The sequence below is a fragment of the Oreochromis niloticus genome, linkage group LG3, assembly GCF_001858045.2.
Source record: "Oreochromis niloticus isolate F11D_XX linkage group LG3, O_niloticus_UMD_NMBU, whole genome shotgun sequence".
NCBI lineage: Eukaryota > Metazoa > Chordata > Actinopteri > Cichliformes > Cichlidae > Oreochromis > Oreochromis niloticus.
The window spans coordinates 62412247-62438906 of record NC_031967.2 but is presented as its reverse complement, the minus strand read 5'-3'; the positions used below and the strand labels follow the sequence as shown (position 1 = coordinate 62438906).

At 42.1% G+C, this 26660-nt stretch overlaps 1 long non-coding RNA gene across 1 annotated transcript; it reads left to right on the top strand.

Moving 5' to 3' along the window:
• The first annotated feature begins 22157 nt into the window (after positions 1–22157).
• On the top strand, positions 22158–26660 carry LOC102078495 (uncharacterized). Its single transcript, XR_268278.2, has 3 exons — positions 22158–22795; positions 23459–23563; positions 26601–26660. It is a non-coding gene; the product is annotated as an uncharacterized LOC102078495 (long non-coding RNA).

The window sequence follows — 26660 nt, the reverse complement described above, 5'->3', positions numbered from 1 at the left end:
AGGATGTATTGTCAGTGGGTACTGTGTGGGTGAGGAAAGGAGGACCCAAACACTGGACTCACAGGTAGTTGAAGGCTGGTGTTTATTATCACGAGCAGGTGAACCGAACATAGGATGACTGGCTCAACTGAAATGACCTGCTGAACTGAACACAAGTACAGAGTACACCACATTAACATCAACATCAATGACATGACGCTGAATAGAGAGAAACTGAGGGTTTAAATACACTGGCTAATGATGATTAATAACACACTGGAAGCAAACATGAAAACAGGAAATGTGAACAGGTGAATAAACTGAACATGAAACTCAAAACACTTGGTGAACACCCAAGATCCCCCCTCCCCCCTTTAAAGGCCGGCACCTGACGGCCAAGGGGAAGCAAACCCAGACCAAGGTGGGTGGAAGGGGCCTAGAACAGAGGGACGGGGTCCAAAATGAAACAGCTCAGGAGGGCGGCCGCATGGCCAGCGGCTGAGGCGATTGAGTAGGTCCGGTGGCCGACCACGGAGAAGGCAGTGGTGCAACTGAACGTCAGTCGCCACTGAGCGACTGACTCCACACCTTCCAGGCATGGCGTCAGCGGCCATGCTGACGCCAAATCTGACATGGACGAGGAGTTGGCGATGGAGCAGCAGCTGCAGGCAACGGTGTGGGAGCCGGCGGAAGCGGAGCAGCAGCCGCAGGCGACGGCGTGGGGGCTTGCGGAGGCAGAGCAGCAGCTGCAGGCGACAGTCTGGGAACCGGCAGAGACGGAGGGGCAGCTGCAGGGCCAGCAGGTGCAGAAACCGCTGGATGAGGAAAGAGAGAGCTCGCAGCCGGCTCTGAATGCTGTTGCTGCAGGTCAGGGAACTGAACATGAGGACGAATGGGCAACTGAGCTATGGGAGACTGGGCGACAGACTGGACTAACTGGAGGACAGGAGACTGGGCGACAGACTGGACTGACTGGAGGACAGGAGAAGACTGGGCAACAGACTGGACTGACTGGAGGACAGGAGAAGACTGGGTGACAGACTGGATTACAGGAGACTGGGTGACAGACTGGACTGACTGGAGGACAGGAGAAGACTGGGTGACAGATGTGAAGGATAGAAATATTTTACTGCTATTATTTGCTGCTATTTTTATAATCATCATTAACATTTCAGTATTAATAGTGATGTTGCATTTAGATGCATTCAGATGTTCAAATATATGGTTATAGTCTTTATTACAGGTCCAAGAAGAACCACTTTAAACTATAATTTTAAATGTTTTAATGCTTCTATGATCTCAGTGTTTCTGTGTAGAGGGCAGAGACAGGAAGTTATAGGCTTTTGAAGTTGCAGGCTTTTGCAGAAGTGAAACTGAAACCAGAGTTTAACTGCAAGTTAAGAGCAGGGTGTTATTATGCATGTATCGTGGATTAACACACATTTAGTTAGAGGGATCACTGATAGGGGAAAGTTCAAATTGCTTTGCTTGGGGTTACTTTTAGACTATATTAGGAGGAGCAAACATATTGGCAGATCTGAGAAGGAAAACCTGTGTTATGAAAATGATTTTAATCTTTTATACATGATTGCATTTGAGCTTATTAAAGAGCTGTGGCTCCTGGTCACGTGAAGGTCAGAAGTGTAACGGGTGAGATGTGAGAGCATTTAAGGGCGAGACACACATACAGACACAAATAGTGAGAGGTCATGACACGTACACAGTACACAGCACGCACGCGCCCCCGCACGTGCACACATACACACCATAATAGATCTATTTTGGTAAGCAAGAAGTGAAGATGTATTTTTGCTGCAAATGCAGAATTGTGCCGACGTACTTAGAGGAACTGCAACAGATCTCCCACAGGGAAGCGACAGCGAAGACGAGCTGAGGGGAAGCACCGACCCGAAGACTATGTTCTTTTAAAACTATGTTAAAGTTCACGGAACATTTTGTGGTTTAGGCTGACGTATGCTTTGTTTAAATCTGCCTACCAACAGAAAAGGGGGCTGTACTATCTTAACCCTATAAAACTGTTGTCTGAATATGGTAAAGACAGTTCAATACTGATTGGGTTGTTGAACTCACACATGTGTTTATTAAAATACTGTCTAATTGCACACTGGACCGGATCTGTGGTTATTTATGGATTCCTCTCTCAACAATGAACCTTAACACAGACTGGATTACAGGAGACTGGGCGACAGACTGGACTGACTGGAGGACAGGAGACTGGGCGACAGACTGGACTGACTGGAGGACAGGAGAAGACTGGGCGACAGACTGGATTACAGGAGACTGGGCGACAGACTGGACTAGAGGAGGCTGGACTGACTGGACAGGAGGAGACTGGATTGACTGGACAGGAGGAAACTGGATTGACTTGACAGGAGGAGACTGGACCACAGGAGGTGGGAGGACAGGTGACTGAGCTACAGGAGATTGGACTGACTGGACTGGAAGCTGAACAGCAGGTGACTGAATTGACTGGACTGGCGAGGCTAATGGCTGAGCAGAGGCTGGTGAGGCCAATGGCTGAGCTGAAGACTGGGTTAGCAAAGGGGACAAAGCAACCTGGGCTAGCAAACCTGGTGCTTGAGCTGGAAATAGGTCGGCTAGCTTAACTAGAGATTGTGCTAGGGTGTGGAAAGGTGGATGAGGGAGTGGATGAGATGGTGAACTGAAGGGTGGACAGGCTAGCTCTTCCGAGCCTTCAGAGCATGAGGACAGCAGCTGGAGAGCCTCAGCTGAGCCTCTAGGGAGGTCAGGCTGGAATCTGGCTGCCCTCACCCTGGGTGCTGGGACAGGCACGGGAGGTGGCTGGGGAGCTGCCGTCCCCACCCGAGAAACAAGAACGGAGGTGGGGGTAGACTGGGTCACAGCTGCCCTCATCCTGGGAGCTGGCACAGGCACAGGCAATGGCTGGGGAGCTGCCGTCCCCACCCGAGGAGCTGGTGCGGGTGCAGGGACTGACAGAGCCTCAGCCGGCCTGGAAGCCTGAGTAGGGAATGGGTGGATGACTGGGTGTGTAAAGCGCTTTGGGGTCCTTAGGGACTAGTAAAGCGCTATACAAATACAGGCCATTTACCATTTACTATTTACAGTCTTTAACTTAACAGTATTTGGAGGTGTTGAAGTGCAGTGATTGTCCTCCATAAATCCCAGCTCAGAGGGAGCTGAAAGGAAACAGTTTTCCCAGTCTATGCCATCGTCCAATAGAGAAGCACCGAAAGGATCAGCGGTGAGTCTATTGTTTTTTATGTTCAGAGAAGAGGGAGAAAAACAGTCTTCCCTCACGATGGGGATTTGGTCAGCAGAGTCCAGTTTATGGCGTGTGCGCTGCTTTCTCTAAGAAGAGGAAGCAGGTGGGGTAAACAGCTTAGCCTCTTGTGCGGGAGCCTCCATTGAGCTGAGGGGAGAGGCGGAGTCGCTCTGCCATGGCGAGGTGGAGAGGCTGGTGAGTGAAGTGGCTGGCGGGTGAGTGAGGAGCAGAGCGGCGAGAGAGAGAGTGGCCGAAGCTTGGCCAGTGACGCCTATTCTCCGTGGCGAATGCTCCGATGCAGGAGAGGCAGCATGTGTAAGAACGCAGTGTCCCCACCCTGCGCAGGCCCACCCTGCGAAGACGGGCTCACGAAGAGCCGCTGTTTTCCCCTAAGCTCCTCTGTCCAGCAAAGGAGCGCTGCCTGCTCAAAAAGTTCCGAGTCCGCTGGGTCCACAACGCTGTGACTCAGCACAGAGTGGAGGGCTGTGGCTATGTTAACTGGTAGGGGTCAAAGTTTGGGAGGAGGTAGTCCTTGATGTGCTGGAGGACTAGTCTCTTGAAGTATTTCATGATTACCAGCATGAGGGTCAGATCAGCTTGAGCAGCCCTGTACAGAGCTCTGTCAGGCGATTTTGCAGGCTTTGAGGGGCTGGTCATCCAGGGTTTTTGGTTTGGGAAAACCCCAATGCTTTTGTCCACAGTCACATTTCCAATACAGAACTTGATGTAGTCCAGTACTGATCCTGTGAAAGAATCTGGTCCTGGTGTTCAAATATGTCCCAGTCTGTCTGTGTGAAGCAGTCCTGTAGTTTGGAGAGAGCGTTTTCAGGCCAGGCTGTAACAGTCTTTGTGGAGGCCCGGCACTGCGTCGGAGGGGGGTGTAGGCTAGGGAGAGCAGGAGGGAGAGGTGGTTGGACTGCCGAGGTGGGGGAGGGGGTGTAGCTCTATTTGCATGCTTAATGTTGGAGTAAAGATGATGTAGTTTTCTCTCCCCTGGTGGGACATTTGACATGCTTATAAAAATTTGGGAGGACAGTCTTTATGTCGGTCTTACTAAAGTCATCTGCAACTATGTGAACACCGTTCGGGTAGGCCCGCTGCTGTTCGTTAATGGTGTTCAGCAGGATAAGGAGTGCCGTGTTTACATTGGAATGTATAGACCTTTTCCAAAAAATTTGAATATCATGGAAAAGTTTATTTCCATAATTCCATTCAAAATGTTAAACTTTCATAGATTATAGATTCAGGGCCCACAACTTAAACGATTTCAAGTACTTAGTTGTTTATTTGTACATAATTTGGGCTTCCAGCCCATGAAACGCACGAAAACAGGATTTCAAAAAATTTGAATACTGTGAAGACATCAACATTTACTTCTCAGTTTTTACAGGAAAAAAAGAAAGAAATTAGGATGACATCAAATCAATCAAAATGTGGTATTTTCAAAATGATATATCAATCTTCAATGCTTGGTTGGGAATCCCTTCGCCTTAATCACTGCTTCGATGCGCCGTGGCATTGAGGCAGTCAGCCTGTGGCATTGCCTGGCAGTTATGGAAGCCCAGGTTTCTTTGATGCTTGCTGTCAGCTCTTCTTTGTTTTTGGGTCTGGTGGACCTCATTTTCCTCATGATACCCCATAGATTCTCAGTGGGGTTTTTTAGGTCTGGCGAGTTGGCTGGCCAGTCAAGCACTGTGATGGCATGGCAATCAAACCCGGTTTTGGTGCTTCTGGCAGTAGGGGGAGGGGTCAGGTCCTGCTGGAAGATGAAATCTGCATCTCCATACAGATCCTCAGCAGAAGGAATCATGAAGCCCTCTAAAACATTCTGGTAGAATGCTGCGGTGACCTCGGATTTAAGTTTAACAACACCTGCACCGGACATTGCACCGCAAATCATGACTGACTGGGGATATATCACACTGGACCTCAAGCAGCTTGGGTTCTGTTTCTCACCTGTCTTCCTCCAAACACTTGGACCTTGAATTTTTTTAAAAGGCACACGTTACTTTCATCAGAAAAGAGGACCTTTGACCACTGGCCACAGTCCAGTCCATCTTCTCCTTGGCCCAGTTGAGTCGCTTACGACATTGGCTCAGGCTCAGAAGTGGTTTTGAAGTTTTGACTGCTGCCTCATTCCACTCTTTCTGGATCTCTGCCAGATTCTTGAACCTTCTGTCTGATAATCCGCTTTCCATTGATATGCTTGGACGCAGCACTCTGTGAACAGCCAGCCTCCTTTTGTGGCTTACCCATCCTATGGAGGGTACCAATGATGCTCTTCTGGCCAGTTGTCAAGTCTGCAGTCTTCCCCATATTGAACCTAACTGAGACAATTGGATTAAAGTGAAGCAATTTAATAACACTTGGGAAAACCTTTTCAGGTGCTTTAAGTTTAGTTGATGAGTTGTGTGTGACACTCAGTTTAAAACATTCATGCCCTGTAAAATTTGGGCTGATGTCTTCATAGTATTCAAAGTTTTTGAAATCCTGTTTTTGTGTGTTTCATGGGCTGGAAGCCCAAATTATGTACAAATAAACAACTAAGTACTTGAAATCGTTTAAGTTGTGGGCCCTGAATCTATAATCTATGAAAGTTTAATGTTTTGAAAGTAATTATCGAAATAATTAAACTTTTCCATGATATTTTAATTGTTTGGAAAGGGTCTGCACACAGCCGTGATGATCACTACTGTTAGCTCTCTGGGTGTAGCGAATATCAGCAGAACTAATAGTGCACAAACAAACAAGAAAGATGTACAAGCGAAGCAAAAGAAAGGAGTACTGAGATGGAGAGCTGTGAGCCACTGCAGCAGTCAGTGCTGCCATCTTGGAGAAAGAAAAAAGAAAGGTATTAAAACAAACAAACACTCTAAAATACCAAGTATAAGACAAAAAAGAAGGTAATGAAGAAAAAGCAGGTACAACTGAAAGAGACTGCATGCTGGTTGACCCAAACACACTATGTCACTTATGAGGAAGTCATTTGGAGTTGCACGGGACTTTCCACCTGTGCTTTGTAGACTTTGACAGCTTGTAGAACTGCATTCCTTCAGGTGTCCTGTATGGTTTGAGAGTACGGGTACCAGGTAATAGGGCAATAGTCAGTCTGTCTATAACTGTACCAGAATTAAAGGGTCAGAGTTATTCCAATGTCACCTTTTTAACATTCATCATGACGTTAGTCCTCTAATGATACTGAGCAAAGGTTTTCTCTAAGGTGCAATAAAATCTTTTCCTTACCCAACATCACTATGTTAAAATTCTAATAATGATTCCATTTAGTATTCAGTGCTTGAAACTAACATCAGTTCCTGACTAGATTAAAGCGTTATTTGTTTTTAAGAATGATTTCTTAGTTTGCTACACAAAGGAATCTGTCTAGAAACGTTATCAGTTCAAGTTTATTACTAACAGTCAGAGCTGAAGCCGCTCCTCTTACTGGAAGGCAATAAATTCTGTTTATTCCCCTTGCTGTCTACTTATTGGTGCTGTTTTCTCTCAGAGATCCTACATCTGTTTGCTGTGATGAGGTGCTGAAGAGTTCTGTTCACTGCATATCTAAACCAGAGCACAGGGAACAGATTCACATTTTGTCTGCTGTAAAAAGGAGAAAATGGCTGAGCGAGGACTTCAGCTTGACCAGGAGAGGTTTTCCTGTTCAATCTGTTTGGATCTACTGAACGAACCAGTGACTACTTCCTGCGGGCACAGCTTCTGTAAGAGCTGTATTAGGAGCCACTGGGATGCAGAGGATCAGAAGGGAACCTACACTTGTCCTCAGTGCAGACAGGCCTTCGTGTCGAGGCCAGTCTTGGGGAAAAACACCATGTTAGCAGATTTAGTGGAAGAGCTGAAGAAAAATGTACTCCAAGCTGCTCCTAATCCTCAGCATTATGCTAAACCTGGAGATGTGGCCTGTGACGTGTGCACAGAGAGAAAGCTTAAAGCCTCCAAATGCTGTCTGCAGTGCATGGCCTCTTACTGTGAGCTCCACCTTCAACCTCACTATGAATCACCAAATTTTCAGAGACACAAGCTGGTGGAAGCCTTGGCAAAGCTCCAGGAGAACTTGTGCTCTGTTCACAGTAAAGTGAAAGAGATCTTCTGTTGCAGCGATCAGCAGTGCATCTGCTCCGTCTGTGCTATGGAGGAACATAGTGGCCACGACACAGTGTCAGCGATAGCAGAGAGGGCCGAGAGGCAGAGAGAGCTTGGGCCAAGGAGGCTCGATATCCAGCAAAGAATCCAGGACAAAGAAAAACACACAAAGCTCCTTCAGCAGCAGATGGAGGCCATCGATAGCTCTGCTGATAAGGCCATGAGGGACACCCAGACCATGTTCAACCAACTGCACCGATTGGTGGAGAAAAGAAGCTCTGACGTGCAGCAGCAGATCAGATTCCAGCAACAAACTGAACTGAGCTGGGCCAAGGAGCTTCAGAAAAAGCTCCAGCAGGAGTTAACTGACCTCAGAAGGAGAGATGCTGAACTGGAGCAGCTCTCACGTACAGAGGATCATGGCCAGTTTCTCCTCAGCTACGCCTTACTGTCAGGACTCAGTGAATCCACACATTCAGCCAGCATCAACATCCATCCTCAGAGCTACTTCCAAGAGGTGACGGCAGCTGTGTCAGAGCTCATAAATAAACTGCAGTGCATCCTGAGTCAGGACTGGTCTGAGGTATTACTGACTGAAAGGGAGACTTTACTGAGAACAGAACAGCAAATGACTTTAGTCAAGCAACAAATGCACTTGGTGCCACCACCACCACCCCTCCAGCCTCCAACAGAGTCCAGAACTTTGGTGAATCAACAACCACGGTTGGTGCCACTACCACCACCATCCCTCCAGCCTCCAACAGAGTCCAGAACTTTAGTGTATCAACAACCACGGTTGGTGCCACCACCACCACCACCGTCCCTCCAGCCTCCAACAGAGTCCAAAACTTTGGTGAATCAACAACCATGGTTGGTGCCACCACCACCACCGTCCCTCCAGCCTCCAACAGAGTCCAGAACTTTAGTGAAACAGCAACCATGCTTGGTGCCACCACCACAATCTTTTCTGTCACCAGTAGAGCCCACAACCAGAGCTGAGTTTCTCCAGTATTCAAAGAGAATCACCATGGACCAAAACACAGCACACAGAGAGCTGTTATTATCTGAGGGGCACAGGAGAGTAACATTTGGGTATACCATACTGTCATATTCAGATAATCCAGAGAGATTTAGAGAGTGCTCTCAGGTACTTAGCCGAGAGATTCTGACTGGTTGTTGTTACTGGGAGGTGAAATGGAAAAGATTTGTTTCAATAGCTGTCGCATACAATTGTATTAACAGAACAGGAAATGATAGTGAATTTGGATACAATGACAAATCTTGGTCATTAGAGTGTGACTGCAATAGTTATAAGTTCCGGCACAACAACATCATTACTTTCCTCTCAGTTCCTCAGTGCTCCAGAGTCGGGGTGTACCTCGATCACAGTGGCGGTATTCTGTGCTTCTACAGTGTCTCTGAAACCATGACTCTCATTCACAGAGTCCAGACCACCTTCACTCAGCCCCTACATGCTGGACTCTGGGTAGATATTTCTGGATCTGCTGAGTTTGTTGAGCTTCAGTATACATGTGGTGTCAATATTTAAGTCATGATGAATTTCAGAGTTCCTCTGTCACTAACTGCTGAGCTGTTTCTGCACTTCCTGAGCTTTGAATCGCACCATAAAAATCAATCTTTATCTACAATAACCCATAAACGTTGAAGCTGAAGCAGCTAAGTCAAAGTAAAAGGTTTTTATTTCATCTGATGATCTGATTGTGTAAAATAAATGTGAGTTTATTGTGGAACCTTGGACCCTGGTCTTAGATGACAGGATGACCCGTGGCACAGCATATACAGTAAATGGGAAACTGAACAACATGTTTGAAGTGCGTTCCTGTTAGCTAGTTTAAAGCTGTTTCTGCTGCAGTCCTCCACACAGAAAGAGGTGTTCGTGTTTAAACTCTGTCTCCCTCTGCTTTTGTAAACCCACCAACAGTGTTGGGGAGTAACGGAATACATGTACCGCCGTTACGTATTTAGAATACAAAATATGAGTAACTGTATTCCGTTACAGTTACCGTTTAAAAAGGTGGTATTTAGAATACAGTTACTTTGTTGAAATAAATGGATTACACGGCGGTACTTCCCTGTTTCATATTGTCGCGGGTCAGGATTGTTTTGGTTTGTTTGACAGCTACGTACTGTTGTTCCGGGCGGTAGCGTTACGGTTGCCATGGTTACAGGGTGACGCGCTCTCTCTCTGCGTGTTTCCTGGGTGAGAGAGCGCTTTTTTGTTGTTGTTGTTGTGCTAAGCTAAAAGGCAGAATGCTACAGGCATGGCTCTAAAGAATGTAGCATCATGGGCAGTGTAGTCCGTGCTGCAGGGAGAATGGACTGCCATACACGTTATGTGTCTGTGAGCGAGGGAGGGAGAGAAAGGAAAAGTCCGAGCTGTCACGGAGCAAAAACGGGAGCTGGAAGCATGTAAATATTATAATAACCACTGCAGCCAAGAAGAGTGCCTGACGAGCCCATTTGTAAGACTTATTAAGACTCAACTGTACACTGTGTTCGTGTTTTACTCCTGAAAAAATAAGTTCCGTTGGAGCAGCCTTTCAACGCCTCTCTCTGTCTCTGGCAAGCAAAGTTGACCCAGACAACAAAGTAAAGCTATTTTTCGGCTACCAGCCCGACACGGAACCCACCGTATTAGCCCGAGGTCCCTTTACTACGGTTCGCAGCCGCGGACCTTTAGTAACAGTAATAAATCAAAGCAATAGTACAGTCACGTAGTTGTAAACAGCATGATAATATATTAAGTAATCCAAAGTATTCAGAATACGTTGCCCTCATTGAGTAACGTAACGGAATACGTTACAGAATACATTTTGGGGCATGTATTCAGTATTCTGTAATGGAATACATTTTAAAAGTAACCTTCCCAACACTTCCCACCAAACACTGTCGGCATTATTCAAATGCAACGAACCAACATACAGAATATATTTTACACAAATGGCATTTCTATTTTTGATCTACATTTAAAAATAGAAAATAAACATGAAGCAGATGCAGGTGTGTATTAAACATTTAACATTTTAATGATTGATTAAAATCTTTATTACAACATAATTAGAAAAATTCTTGAGAACATCTCCGACTATTTTCTTTCTTTTTGGTTCAACTCTGATCATGCAAACATTTGAAACTTAACAAGCTAAATCCAATGGATCCAAATATTTTACTCAACAGTGTAGCAGTGTCTGTTTCCATTCACATGCACAAACCCAAACACCAATCCAGGTCTAGGAATCTGCCGCTGTGATTCTGATTGAGCCATGTCCTGGGAACAGATCAAGCAGGCCCAGAGACCTGATAGGAGTAATGTACTCGCGCTGAGTAACTACTGTACCCAGTTCTAAAGTTCAGTACTGAGATTGCTGACTGTCTAAAATAGACTGAGCTCACCTAAAGATTCAGACCAGCACATGGAGATCTGCTGATTCAGAAGATTCAAACTACCTAAAAAATTCTAATACTTTTGTATTAACCGGAATAGTTAGTAATCATCAGTATAAAAGACATAAGATGGATAAAAATTAGATTATAAAGATATACAACAAAACACACAGAAGAAACAAGAGCATTCATTGGCAGAACTCCCTCAAATGGCGGGGGCAATACTAAAGCTTCTATCCAGGCCAATGTAGTCTAAGGAGCTTGGAAAGAAAAGCGTCTGGACTTCTTTAAGGTGCTTGAAGACAGGTGTCTAGAACTGAAGAAGCTTCTCAGATGAGAAGTAAAACATCTTCAAGCACCTTAAAGAAGTCCAGATGCTTTTCTTTCCAAGCTCCTTAGACTAGCTAATATAAAGTTTTTATTGATTTTGACAGATATATGTGGACACCAGGTGTTATTCTGAGAAGGGAAAGCCTTCAAAAAACAGACTGATGTGAATATCAACACTTCACCGGGTTCTTTTGATTCCTCAGAGGCATCTGATGGAAGACAAAACACTGCTCAGTAGACCATTTAACACTTTATTACTTCTAGAAGGGAGATGCATCCTGCATGACACGCTGCAGCGGATCTCAAAAAGGTGGTGTGCCCCTGTTTTATTACAGAAGCTCTCTCATTCTAGTCTAAACAACAGTGTCTCAGTAACTTTCCACTGAGTTTCGGCTCCCAACCGGCTCTTCAGGTTGTTTTGTTGCTTTAATTAATTTATTATTAACAACAATATAAAATTATGCACAAAAGGAATTACTAATGTAAAAAAAAAAGTGGTTTTATTTATATATGTTTATATATAAATATATGTTGACTCCTAGAGACAAAGCACGTACAAACTCCAAAGCACATTTCTTGCGTTAACTGAACTTCCAAAACAGAGCCGCCTAGATCATTTTAATTACACAATTGAAAGCATATGTGTATTGTTTGTGTATTTATACACAAGCACTCATATATATTCAAAAAATTAAAAAAAAAATGTTCATTTACCTGTTACTACCACACACCAAATCGGGTCTTTGGTACTTCCTGGCTTGTGTAGCCACTAGGTAACAAAAGCTCAACACTGCCCCTTGCATCCTGGAGCACTTCTGTTGTGTTTTGTACGTCTTTTGGAGTTTGTACATGCTTCTGAGTTTTTACATGCTTTGGGGTTTGTAAGTACTATGGAGTTTTTATGTGTTTTGGAGTGTGTACGTGCTTTGTCTCTAGGGGCCACCGTAAATATACTTTTACTTATTCACTCCACATAAAATGTAATAAATCAATCATATAATACAAAAACCAACTATTTATATTTCAACTTTTAACTATTTAAATTTTCAGCTTTTTCCTTTTAAACAAATTTAAAGTGAAAGAACACAAAACACTGCAAACCACAACACAATTGAATATAAATTAAACTATGAAAAGAAAAATGCACATTCTCTGTCATATGGGCCTGCATGAATAAACTTTCTGAATCCTTTATCATCCACAACTGAAAATAGTTGTGGATGATTACTATACGTTTCTAATGTGACGTTGTTGTCCCTGGCTCTCTTTCTCTCTCTGTCCCTCCCACTCTGTCCCTGTGCTACTGCGAGTGTAACTACCGCCCCTCCCCCCTCTGCCCAGCGCAAACCACAAGGCTCGCGTGCGGAGTGAAGCGACCCACACATCACTACAGAGAGTGCTTGCTAGCGCTGTCCTTAGAAAACACAGTTTTTAGTATTCCTTTGCACAGTAAATACAACAGTTTTATTCAGAAAAAAAAAAAACCCACGTTGTGTCCTTGGGCAAGACACTTCACCTACCGCCTACTGGTGATGGTCAGAGGGGCTGATGATGGTGCGATATGGCAGCCTCGCCTCTGTCAGTCTGCCCCAGGGCAGCTGTGGCTACAACTGTAGCTTGCCTTCACCAGTGTATGAATGTGAGAGTGATTGAATAGTGGTATTGTAAAGCGCTTTGAGGGGTCCCGAAAAGCGCTATATAAATGCAATCCATTATTATTTTGTTCATCTTTCCATCAGAACAAGAAGCTGGAGAAGATGACATCATAAATGACAATGAGATAACATACAGTACTGTTAAAATATCAAATCATCAAAAAGACCCAATCAGATGATGCACAGTTAATTTTTTTCTTTTCTTTTTTAGTGGTGATTGTGTGTATTTGTGTGTGTGTGTGTGTGTGTGTGTGTGTGTGTGTATGCGTGTGTGTGTGTGTGGTGTTGGGATTCACCAATCCTGTGTAATCTGTGAATACACAAATCTTTAACTGACTACTAGTAGTAGTAGTTACAATTTTCCAAAACAACAAATATAAACAAACAAATATGCCCAGTAATAATAAAAAAAGAAAATTCCATATACAAATGTTTTTTTAACGTTTATTTCATCCAACATTCTCTAATAGCCAATCTTTTAATAGTATGGTTTAAAACAGATCAAAGAGAACAGAGGACATAAAAGAAAAAATAGATCATAAACGTTTTTAATTACCTAATTCATTTTATTGTTCTGTTGTTCTTTCTTAAATTTGTCATTCCATTCATTTATAGATGCACTTTGCTAAAACTAAACTTGATACATTCCATGAATAATAATTTTTTTTTGTGCGTGTATTTTCAACACAGTTTAAGAAGAAATAAGGACAAGCCAGTTTTTTGTAAAGTGAGAATTCTCGTATTATACTTTTCATATTAAAAATGTAGATAAGCCTACTGTTACGTTATCATTAATCTTGGGTGGCTTGGTTTGTAATATAAGCATAGAGTTTTATTACATCCAGTCTAAATAACAGATGGATATAAGGACCTGTGTGTCACCTGCTGGGTTTGGTCAGAGACAATAAAACAAGGACACAGCTTCAAGTTGGAAAAATGAAGCAAGTCACCTGTACATTGGAGAGACCAAACAGCCACTTCATAAACGCATGGCACAACATAGAAGAGCCACCTCCATGTGACAGGTCTTGGCTGTCCATCTGCATCCAAAGGTCAAAGGCCACTCTTTCGAGGAGGCAAATGTTCACATTTTGGACAGAGACGCCAGAGGGTTTGAAAGAAGAGTGAACGAAGCCATCTATCTCTACTGTGAACGTCCATCATTGAACAGAGGCAGTGGGTTATGATTGCAATTTATCAGTAGTGGGTTGAAGCCCCTCTTAGGACACCCCCAATAGGGCTTAAAAAATCTAGGACTCTTCGCCAATTTCTTTTAAAACTGAAGACGCAGCTCAGTTGAGAAGCTTCTTCTCTGGACTTCCTCAAGAAACATAAAGAAGTCCAGAGCAGCCAGTCTCGACATGACTAAAATCCTGCCTTCTCTCTGAGTGAAACCAAATGGATTTCTGTCTCTTTAGAAGTTTACAAAACTATTTTCTGACACGACCTCTGTAAACTCTTTCCTCATGAGTTTATGTGCCCACTCATTCACTGTGCATCCTACTGAATACAAAATGAAGTCAGTTCTCAAGGAGCTGTATGCTCATTGTGTAATGAGCTGTCAATCACAAGTCATTAGTGAATGAGCATGAAGTTTCATATTTAAGCCCACCCTTCCTCAAAGCGTTGTTTTTGTTTGCAGCCAAGATGGTGACAACAGAGACGCTAAAACTGGCTTAAAATGTGGTCTTTACAAACCAGCAGGTGTCTTTGCAGTAGCTACATCAACCTGGTATATTGTGTTTTATACTATAGTTTTGCTTATGAAGCTTCAGTGTTAGCATTTTGTCCACTACCATAGACTTCAAACACAGCATTATTTGAAGCAAAAAATATCTTGTATTAAGTGAAAAAAAAAAACTGTCAATAGAACAAGTGAAAAATGATGCACAGTCTAAAAACAAGTTCCTGTAGATCTTACTGAAATGTTACTCTGTAGCTGTCTTATTTTAAGTGTAATGAGATTGTTTTGACTAGAAATCAAAGAAACATACTTGGTTCAAAGTTACAAGATTGTTACAAAATTTTGACTTTTTGCAGTAAACTAGCTAAATGATAAATGGACTGATTCTTATATGCACCTTTCTACTCTACTGGATCCCCAAAGCAATTTATACAACATGCCACATTCACCCATTAACAGAAACCCTTTAAGTGCTTTCTAGCTAACATTCACACATACGAACCACCAACTTTCCAATCAGCAGATGATCTGCTCTACCTCCTGAGCTACAGCCACCCAGAACTACTCAGCTATCTCCCCAGTAGTGTTACCAAGATGGCTGCTGAGTGATAAGATTTGCTTTTAGAAGCACATAAAAGCAGAAGTGAAGTTATTTAAGAAATTGTAAAGTATTGTAAAGATGTTGTTTGTAATTATTATAATTTCGATTAAAAGGAGTTTTCTCACTCTTGTCTCATTAAATAATTTAGACTTGGTTTTTGGATGATCTTTAGAATTAGATATAAATTTAAGAGGGCTGATTCTTACTAATTATGTAGTGGATATGTATATAATGGGTAATAAGAACATTATATATGGTTTGGATGATTAACAGTAAAACCCTGTACATCTGCATCCAGGCAAAACTGACTGAATGATAATAAAAGAATCTAAATTTGAATGTGGACAACATTTTACTGGGTTGGTGCCCAAGTTTAACTCTGAAATCACTCTGATTTATTTACATAATTTCTATTGATTCTTTATGCATTTAAAGACACATAGACTGCAGCATTTGTATTTGTACTTAACCCTTGAATGGTGTTCGTATTTTTGTTACTCAGCCAGTGTTCATGGGTCTGGTGGACCCGCTAGAGTTTTGACTTTCCAATTAACACTATCAAACAATTTTATGTTAAATTACTCAACAGATGTTTACTTTATCCCAATTACGAGCCATGTGAACAGCAAACATGGTTAATTTTTTCCTTTTACCTTTGTTCGATCACATTTATGAATTAATGTGCTTCTCGTTTTTTGTCAATAAAATGTTATAAAAAAAAATCAGTTCTAATCAAGTGTACATATCCTTATACCATATTTTGCAGGTTTTGATGGTATATACTGCCTAAAGGGGCAACGGCCTCTAAATGGCATGGGTCTCACAGACCCGAACACCATACAAGGGTTAAACTGGATTTATCTTAATGCAACCACGACACAAGAGTGTGTCTGTATAAGTTCTCAGTCATCCAGGTCATCAGAGTCTAACAAGCTTGAAAAGAAACAACGTGACTTCTTTAAGTTTCTTGATGATGTTTCATCCCTCATCACCTCTCATCCTAGAAGCTCATAAAAATATTGTGGTTGACAGTACTGAATGCTGCACAGAGGTCTGTAATTAGCTGAGACAGGTGGATCAAATAAAGACCTCGTAATTATTCTGTGTGCATAAGTTAACTGGTTACTACCAGTGTTGGGTAAGTTACTTTAAATTAGTAACTTAGTTACATTACTAGTTACTTCTCTAAAAAAGTAACTCAGTTACTTCAAGTTACTCGTTACTTTCAAAGTAACTAGTTACTAGGGAAAGTAACTTTGGTTTTACTCAGAATTCTCTTGTTAATGTGTTGCTTCCGTAACTGGATACCCAGCCAGATTGCCAGTCTTCTAGCTTGCTTACTTGCCACAAGTGCACTGTGCCACCTACCAATAGAAAGGAAAAAATAATGTGCACATTTCCACGAGAGAAATCCCACGCCTGGACCATCGTTGACCGCCGCCATGATTCTAGCCTACTTTTTACATCCAACACAAAAACTGCAGTCGTGATGCTTTTGATTGTACTCAGAACTCAGAAATTCTGCCTTCTGAATAGGAAGATGTAGGTAATACCAGACTGCAGATGAGCTGCATCCAGGGCTGGACTGGGACAAAAAAATCATCCCGGGCATTTTGACTAGAGACCGGCCCACCATTATAGGAAAAATCATAAAGCCTTTGAATGAAAATAACTGTTCTGATGGTATATATGTATCAATCTATTAATTGTTTGTTGCAAGACTCAGATAATTATTTTTTTTAAAAGCGAGACATTTTAAATGAGAATAATAAAGAAAAGTATTTCCTTGTCCCCCCCCTTTCCCTGTTAATGCCCTACCTGGCCCCCTGGCAACACTTTACTAGACCCGCCCCTGCACAGTTACCAGCTGTCAGCTACTTAGAAAAGGATCCTGGTGTTATTTGTCTCTCAGAAACAGTTCATAACTTCTCTTCAACTCATTCATGTCACCTAAAAGGTAAACCTGTTTCTCCATCACCTGTTCAGCTCTGATGATTCAGTAAGGACATCTCCTGGTTTCATCTGCATGTTTCCCTCTCACCAGATAACCAAACCGATATCATGACCAGCAGCTTTACAGCTGTGGCTCCAGCAAACATCAGCTGATACTAGAAATTAATATTAAATAAATTCTAACAACAGCTGATCAAGCTTAAACGTGCTGCTGTTGTTTAACGCGACATCCGCTGGTTTCCTCTTTCTGGCGCAAAGTGGGCGATAAATAAACAAGAGAGAAAAGCCGATCAGCTGATCATTGATCAGTTTCGTGATTGAAGTAGAAACAGGAGAGGAGAGAATGAGAGAAGAAGAGGCAGCTGTGCAGCTTCAGCTTTGTGTCTTTTTCATTGTAGCTGAAGTCCGGGACAAACTATGTTCCTTTTCACCTCAGTACGAAACGCGTAATATTTTCTCTGAATACCAGACGATTCTGTTTTTTAGGGGACGGTTGGCAACTCTAATAATTAACCGTATGAACAAAATAAAGTTCAACATCAGTAACATAGCACCCACCCAGCTGTATAGAAACTCCATCATGCTAGCTAGCACGCAGTACGAAAATGTCAGCATACCGAAAATAAACTCCACCTAAACTTGGTTTATATCTGACTGATAGACTGCAGGTCATAACTTCTTACCTGAAGTTCAGTTCACCTGACACGCGGACCGGCGGCCGGTTCGGGTCTTTCCTCTTGCCTCCCTTTTCCTTCATCCACCTGCTGGCCTCTACGGAAGCGTCCACCACTTGCTAATGTTATTGAATCTGTGGAAGCTCCGCGATATCCACCACACGAAGTAACGAGTAACGAGCCTATCTAAATCCCAGTAACGAGTAACGCGTTCCTGGTTTTGGCATAATAACTAGTTACCGTGCTCGTTACCACAATAATAACGTAGTTACTGTAACGCGTTACTTAATAACGCGTTAGTCCCAACACTGGTTACTACTAAGTACTAGTTCCTACTGAAAATATAACAATTTAAACTCGCCTCACAATTAGAAGTACGCAGTTTATTTCTTCATGTTGTTGTTTAACTGAACAGAACAAATGTCCTTTACTACAATTAATCATATTGACTTCTTTAAAGTTGTACATGTAAAAGCACAGCTGCAGCTACTTCCTGTTGTTCATTCTTGTTTTCTAGAGTCTGAAACTCGTAAGACTTCTCACTGCTCTGTGAGTTTGGGCCGGTGTATCGTCCATGCTGTGAGAAGTTTTAGTGCTCTGTGATGTGTGTCAGTGTGCACTTAAACAAGATAACATCTCCCACCCTGGAGTTCCCCTGAACAGCCCCCCCCACACACACACACACACACACACACACCGTTCTTTGTAGTCACGCTGAATTTCTCAGCAGAGAAAGAGAGAACAACAGTGGAAAAACAGTGGAGAGTATCTGCTGTTTATAAAGGTCAATATGAACAAAGTCAAATAACATAACACACACATCTCCAAACGTTGATTCTGTTCATCAGGATGTAGCGTTTTCAAAACGGCACGTCCAGATGAACTCTTGGAGATTTACTTACCTGGATGATTGAGCATGCATCAAGATAGCACACACATGTACACCTATGTTCACCACAATATTGAAGCCATCACTATGGTTGATTTCTAAGTGGTATTTATGCACTGGCTCCTCAGATGCATGCCAGCTGTAGTCAGAGGGACAATAGGGCACTTCCACACAACACACACAGTTATTCTGGCTAGCATGAGATGGAAGTGCTAAATTATTATGTATAACCAAATTTACAATTTAAAGAGTCGTTACAGAATAACACAAGATCAGCAAGTGTATTTAGGCCAAATCAACAGAGCAGTCAGCATGATAATGTAGAAAACGCTGTAGCTAAATGATTTTAAACACAGCAGTGATTCAGGATGAGTCTCAGAGCTTCATATGGACCAGCTGTCAGTGGTGTTTTTGAATTTTGAATACTTCACACGTTTTCCAGTGTATTAGACATCAAACACAGCCATGCTGTGTATGTTGGTGCACACAAAAACTGTTTGCATCATCAATAAGATTCATTTGTTTTTGCTATGAATGAACAGACCAAATGTCTTTTAAAATAATTAATCATTCTGACTTCTTTAAAGTTCTACACATAAAACTTCTTATTGATTTGTGTTGTCTATAGTTTGAAGCTGGTGAGACTCACTGCGGTGTGCCCTAGTTTGGCTAAGAGAAGTGTTCAGTTTTTTTTGTTTTTTTAAATTCTCTGTGGTCTCTGTGGCAGACTGACACCTCTGCAGTTCAACAAGATCTTCAACATCTTTGACGTTGTCCATCTTCCTTTTCTCAGAAACACCCCCAAGTTCTTTGTGGTCACAGACTTTCTCAGTAGAGATGTTAGGAATGGAAAAAATAATGGAAAGTGTCTACAGTTTATAAAAAGTGTTACTTAATCTCTTCATAATGCCACAAAAGCTGCCAAACCTATAATGAGGACATGGGCCTTTATTGAAAGGTGTTCAATAATTACCCCATTAGAGCTCTTAGACTTGTTGTTCCTAGAGTATTTAAAAGTAGAGTTGGAGGCAGATCCTTTAGTTTTCAGGCCCCTCTTCTATGGAACAAACTCCCAATTTGGATTTGGGAGACAGACACTATCTCTACTTTTGAAGATTAGGCTTAAAACTTTCCTTTTTGCTAAAGCGTATAGTTAGGGCTGGATCAGATGATTCTGAATCCTCCCTTAGTTGCTGCATCGAGAATTTCTTCTTCAGTCACCTTTCTCCCTCACTATATGTTAATAGACCTCTCTGCATTAAATCATTCTCTGGCTCTCTTCCACAGCATGTCTTTATGCTGTTTCCTTCTCGAACTCCAACACGTCACGGCAGATGGCCGCCCCTCCCTCAGCCTGGTTCTCCTGGAGGATTCTTCCTGTTAAAAGGGCGTTTTTTCTTCCACCTGTTGCCAAATTGCTAGCTCAAAGGGGGAAGTATGATTGTTTGGTTTTTCTATGTATGTGTTATTGCAGGGTCTACCTTAAAATATAAAGTGCTTTGAGGTGACTGTTGTGTGATATGACTGTGAATTGTGATCTCCTCCACTTTGGGCAGGAATTGATCTCTGACCATGAGTAAAAACACTCCACCCTTTCCTGGTTGAGGACCATGGCCTTAGACTTGGAGGCAATTATTCAGATTCAGGCAATTTCACACTCAGCTGCGAACCACTCCAGTGTAAGGTGGAGGTCACCACCTGATAGCGCCAACAGAACTAGATTATCCTCAAAAATCAAAGATGAGATTCTGGGAATGCCAAAGTGGAAGCCTTCCAGCACTTGGTTCATAAAAAATCTCAACAGATTCAATGACAAAAGCCAGCCCTGGCAGAGTCCAGCACCCTCCAGAAACCATCCCGACTTATAAGTGGATGTGCAGACCAAGCTCTTGCAACAGTTCTATATGGATCGAATGGCCAGTAGCAACAGGCCAGACAACGCATATTCCCAAAACACCTCCGAAAGGCATACACAACATATGTAGACTGGTTGGGTAAACTCCCATGCACCCTGAAGAATCCCCAAGAACTGGTAAAGAACTACAAAGTTGCAAAGCTGTAGAGGCGTGTCTACCAAGACAGCTTTTAAACATCTACAGCTTTCAGGAACAAATTACTTCCATCCCAGGCACCCTGCCATAAAGGTGTTGCCTCAGGGACCTCACTCCCTGTGATGTATGAGTCGTCCCACTCATCCCCAGACTCTGCTTTCTCTACATAAGGTGTGCCAGTAGGATCCAGAAGGTCCTCAAAGTATTCCTTATACCGCCCAACAGTTGAAGTCCTCAGCGCTATTCCCGCACTATACACAGTGAAGGGAAATAACTAATCCTACACCAATTTAACTCCATGCCTATCAGGTTAGCCCAGATAAGAAAGAGATGTTTGAGAAAGAAGTTGGCCAACTTTTTTCAAAAGGTAAACTCTGTCACTGTGCCAGATGCACATTTCCTAGTGTTCCAGTCAGTCATCAGTGTGTCTCTGCACAGCTGTAATTAAAATGTGTTCAGAGGGCCTCAGTGTCTGAATGGTTCCAGTTCAGCTCCATAACAGATGCGTCCCTGGTTTGATTCCTGTGTTTCAGCTCATATCTGCCTCTCTCACTGAGGGGGACGTCCACTACATGGACATGGATTTGTTCATTAACCAAACTACAGATCACTGAGACCAGAGTGAAGTGCATTTAGGAAACAGGGCACTGCAGTGTGTTTATAGTTTTAAAATATGTATTCTTTACACAAAAACGTGAGTCCCCCCTCACTGTCTTTGAACCAATAGAAAGCTGGTGCTCAGAGGAAGAGGGCGGGCTTTACTTGGTGTCAGTGAGAGAAATGAAAAAAAGCTCAAATGAGTGAGAAGGACGATGAAGGAAACATCTGTGCTGTGTCTGCTCTGTAAGTAGAATCTCTGTGTTTGTTTGAATTCTTGTACTTTGACTGTCTGCTCTCCTGATAACTGATGATGGAGGAGAAGACATGAAAAACAAATCAGGCTGAATTCAAGTTCAAACACCACAAGGACCAACTGCAGGTCTGAACTGACTCTTTATCTTTGCTCAGGAGTCGAGGAAACACAGCAGGCAGTGAAAAGCTCAAATCATTCATGCTTTATATGACAACAGCTGGACAGTTTAAGAGTAATATTTATAATTAGTGCACATTGTCCATGTATCTCCACAGTGCAGTCATTGCACCTACAGTAACAATAATGATGGTTTAAAGAGCTCTTAAGGTAAAAAGAAGCAGAGACTGTTTAAAATCTGTTTCCTCAAACATAAAACTTGGTGTAAAATCGTAAAACATGCTCACTTGACATGTGAGGTTAATCAGGGACTCAAAGTTGGCCCCAGGTGTGTGTGTGAGTGTGTTTATTATTATTGTGTTGTATATGTTGTTAACCCCGCATTGGACTTCAGTGAAGTGTTACACTAATACGCTGCTGCTCAACCAGTGACAGCTGGGCTCCAGCTCTGCAGACCCAAAGATTAAAAATGTGTTAAGAAGATGGGCGATCTGTCAAATTTTCAACCTTACTTTATAAATTTTTTTCAAGCTTTATTGAATTATGTTGCTGTAAATGACCCAGGGCAGACCTGACGACAGTTCAATGGTTTCCATCATCTCTTTATTCCACTCACGGTTGCTGTCACACATATAACGCTGCAGCTCCGTAGTCACATGTACACAACAACAACACAACAGGACCCAGTTCCCATTTTATGCAACGAGGCATGTTTATTGATGCTGCTCAGGTGCATCTGCTTCACCTGCAGCAGCACCACAGAACGCGCCCCACCACAGTTGCTGTCATCAAATAGGAAGTGAACAGATATATCAGAGAGACGAGTTTGTGTGTTTGTCAGCTGTTTGTGTGGAGTTGTTCTTTATGTTCACCTCAAATCAACCTGAGTGTCATTTCTCTTTAGTTCTGATCTCACTGCTGAGCTGCACAACAAACCAAGGTCAGCAAACACTCACCTGTTTCTGCAGATTTCAACATTCCCAATGTGACGATTACTTAATGACTGTGTTTGGGTTTTTGGGGGTTTTTTTTAGAGAGGTACACCACCAGACCTCCACCTGCATCCACCTCTCCACCTGCATCTACACCTCCTCCTGGTTCCAGCTCCCACACTCTTTCTGCCTTTCTCTCTCCTGTCATTCTTTCTGTGTTGTCATTTTTTTGTTCGGTCTGTGTTGGGGTTCTACTGGTGTTACTGGTTCTGCTGCTGAGACGATGTGTTCACAGGAAACCTGAAGGTGAGACTCAGACTTTTACATAAACACTGTTCAGTGTGATAAATTGGTTCCTTTCTTTGGTCATGCCTCAGCTTCCCTTCAATGTACAAAATTTAAGCCAAATTTCCTTTTATTGGGGCCATTGACATCAGATGGAGTCACTGGATCAAATACCCACTGAACGTGACTGAACATGCCTTTCTGCACTTTATACGTATCCAGATGCTCCGGTTTTAATGATCTGTGCTTGTGGTTTTACCATAATGGTCTCCTTGTTAAATTAAGGTCATCATAACCACAGCGCTGTATTTAAATGTGCCATCTTGTAGCTCTATACAACATCTAACATCACTCTATAGGTCCTTTTTGTTATTGTGTTTACTGCTAATGATTAGCATTTAGCAACACAATTACGAAGGCTTACTGTTTGTGACCCTCTCGAGTAAATTTAGAGCATTAACTTAGTTTTTTGAATCAAGTTTATGAGAATGAATCCAAACCAGCAGTTTATACAGCAGTGGGGAGGGGGTGTAAGATCATTTGGCTTCACTTTTGGGGAACTGTTAGGCCGTCTATGTTTTCTACAGTCATGTTTCAACCTCATTTGCAGTTCACCTAAATGCATTTTCCACTAAAGGCCTTTAAAAGTATGTCATTGTTCATTTTTGTTCATCTTTCCATCAGAACGAGAAGAAGCTGGAGAAGATGACATTATATATGACAATGAAATAACATACAGCACTGTTAAAATATCAAATGATCAAAAAGATCCAATCAGGTGATGCAGAGGTAATTATTTTTCTTTTCTTTTTTTTAGTGGTGATTGTGTGTCTTTGTGTGTGTGATGCTGGTGTTGTTGGGATTCACCAATCCTGTGTAAACTGTCAATACACACATCTTTAACTGACTACAAATTTCTCAAACAATGAATAAAGAAACAAATAAATGTGCCCAGTAATAAAAAAAAAAAATAGGTATTGATTATCGATTTATCGCTTAAAATCTATTCTAGCTTGGATAACGTGATATCGATTCATTAAAATCCTGAATTGATTTTTTAATATAAATTTATTTTGCCTGAAATGCCAGAATCTCAGGTTAAACCTCACAAAATTTCAACAACCACCAAACAGCTAAAACAGTACATGAGAGCAGGTACACACCAGCACAAAGCGCAGACCTGCAAATCAGAATCAGTGAGACGTCGCCTTTCTCACCTGGACGGCACGGACACAGTCGGGGCTGAAAGCCGACAGCTCGCTGATTCTGATCCGCGCTCTGTGTTTACGCCCTTTTTGCACTGATTCTGAAGCTGCAAGTTTTATCTCTCTCCAACCAAAATTCATTAAACCAGCAGCAAAAGAAGATCCAAACTATGCTTCACATTTCGTTTCACATAAACATCGTCATGAATTCCCTCTTACTTTTGCTATTTTGCTTCCACCACGATAAAATCACACTTCTTCCACAGCTTTCTCTCTCTCTCTTTCTCTCTGTACTTCAAGAACAGTTTCCCATCTAAAAATCTCTTTTCTGCATTATTCGCTTGCTTATTACGCACAAGTCTGCTGTTGTGTACAGCGCTGTCGGCCGCTGGATTTTTTTCTTCTTCTTTCACTTACTCCTGAAAAGAAAGCAACTGAGCAAATTTTAATGTTTTTAAAATTATGCAAAATTGCAAACGCTTAGGTGTGTCTCTAATAAAACGTCTGTAACTTTGCTCTGCTTCACTTCAGCATCATCAGGTAATGTTCATATCTTTATTTATTGTTTTTCTTTCGTTTTTGATTTACTGCAGAATATTTTAAGGTAATCTGCTATAAAATCCCAGGCCAGGAAATTCACCTTCATGTTTTTCTGAGTTAGTTTGCTGTGATGTTTACACCTTTTGATAAAGTCTCGCAAGTGTCAGATTTCTTTTTATATATTTAATAATATGGAAATGTACTGATACGTGATCAGAATTATAATATTTCTGACTGTCTGAGGCCAAATTCCCCCGAATCGAATCAAACTGTGAATCAGAATCGAATTGATTCAGTGACGATACCTAACCCGAGACTTAAGTAAAAAGTTAGGAGAAGAAAAGAGGAAAATATGAGAGCAGCTCAGAAATGAGCAGAGCTGCCATAACAGGCTGCCACACACAAGGGAAGTAGAAAAAGAATGGTTCTGATTCTTATATGCACTTTTCTACAGTACCAGAACACTCAAAGCACTTAATACAAAATGCCGCATTCACCCATTAACACAAGCACTTTAAGTGCTTTCTAGCTAACATTCACACACACAAACCATGACCTTTCTGAACAGTAGATGCCGTTTCACCTCCTGTGCTACAGCCACCCAAAACTACCCAGCTCTCTCCCCAGTAGTGCTACCAAGATGGCTGCTGAGTGATAAGATTTGCTTCTAGAAGCACGGAAAAACAGAAGTGATGGTATTTATGTCATTGCAAAGATGTGAAATGTGCAGTATTATAATTTGGATTAAAATGACTTTTTTTCTGACTCTAGTCCCTTTAAATAATTTTGACTTATCTAAAGTTTGTAATTGTAATTAAACCTGTGTGCAAAAGTCAACTAGTTACTACTAAGTTTGTACTGAACATATAACACGTTGAGCACTCCTCATGACAAGAAGTACGCAGTTTATTCCTTTATGTTGTTGTTTAATTGAACAGACGAAATGTGCTTTATTACAATTAATCATATTGACTTCTTTAAAGTTGTACATGTAAAAGCACAGCTGCAGCTACTTCCTGCTGGTTCATTCTTGTTTTCTGAAGTATGAACCTCGTGAGACTTCTCACTGCTCTGTGTCCTAGTTTGGGCACGTATATTGTCTATGCTGTGAGAGGTTTTAGTGCTCTGTGATGATGTGTGTCAGTGTGCACTTAAACAAGATAACATTTCCCCACCCTGGAGTTCCCCCTGAACAGCCCCCCTCCTTATTGGTCACGCTGAATTTCTCTGCAGAGAAAGAGAGAAAAACAGTGGAAAGTCTTTGCAGGTTATAAACGTAAATATGAAGAGAGTCAAATAACATAGCACACACATGCACACCTATGTTCACCACAATACTGAAGCTGTCACTGTGGTTGATTGCCAAGCGGTATTTATGCACTGGCTCCTCAGCTGCATGCCATCTGAGGAGCCAGTGTCTCAGAGCTTCAACTCAGCCACAGGTCCACCTCATATGGACCAGCTGTCAGTGGTGTTTTTGAATTTTGAATATTTCACACGTTTTCCAGTGTATTAGACATCAAACGCAGCCATGCAGCCAGTCAGTCTGACCATAGATTTAGTGCAATAAATAATATAGCAGCACTCGTTATACCCACAGTGCTTTCTGATGTGTTTTATTGTAGTGAGCGTGCTTCAGTTACAGTCAACGTACCATCGACAACCAAAGATGTCAGTTAATGTCAAAACAGAAAAATGTGGCCCTGGTAAAGCTGCTATTTAGCTTTGGACAAAGCACAGTTAGCTATTTCAAGTCTTCATGCTATGCTAAATTAACCACAAATTGATTCATATCTTTTTCTTTTTATTGTTAAACTGAGCCTGTTCTTCTTTTGTTTGCTATCATGTAGATCCTGTTTAGTTTAAACATGGCTAACATTTCAAATAATGACATTACCATTTTATCTCTGTGTGACAGTTTGGTGGTTCAGCGAATTGTTATTTGTTTTTGAGCTGGTTCCCAATAAAGTCTGAACTGGGACTGTGTGTGATGCAGAGAGGTGGAGATAGAAGGTGTTGATTGAACTACAAAGCTTGTAATCATGTTTCCTGTTGTTTGAACTGTGTGTGTTTGTGTTCAGAGCCAGATGTCGTCTACTCTTCACTGAAGTAGTCCACCAGTCCAACCACTGTCATCCAGC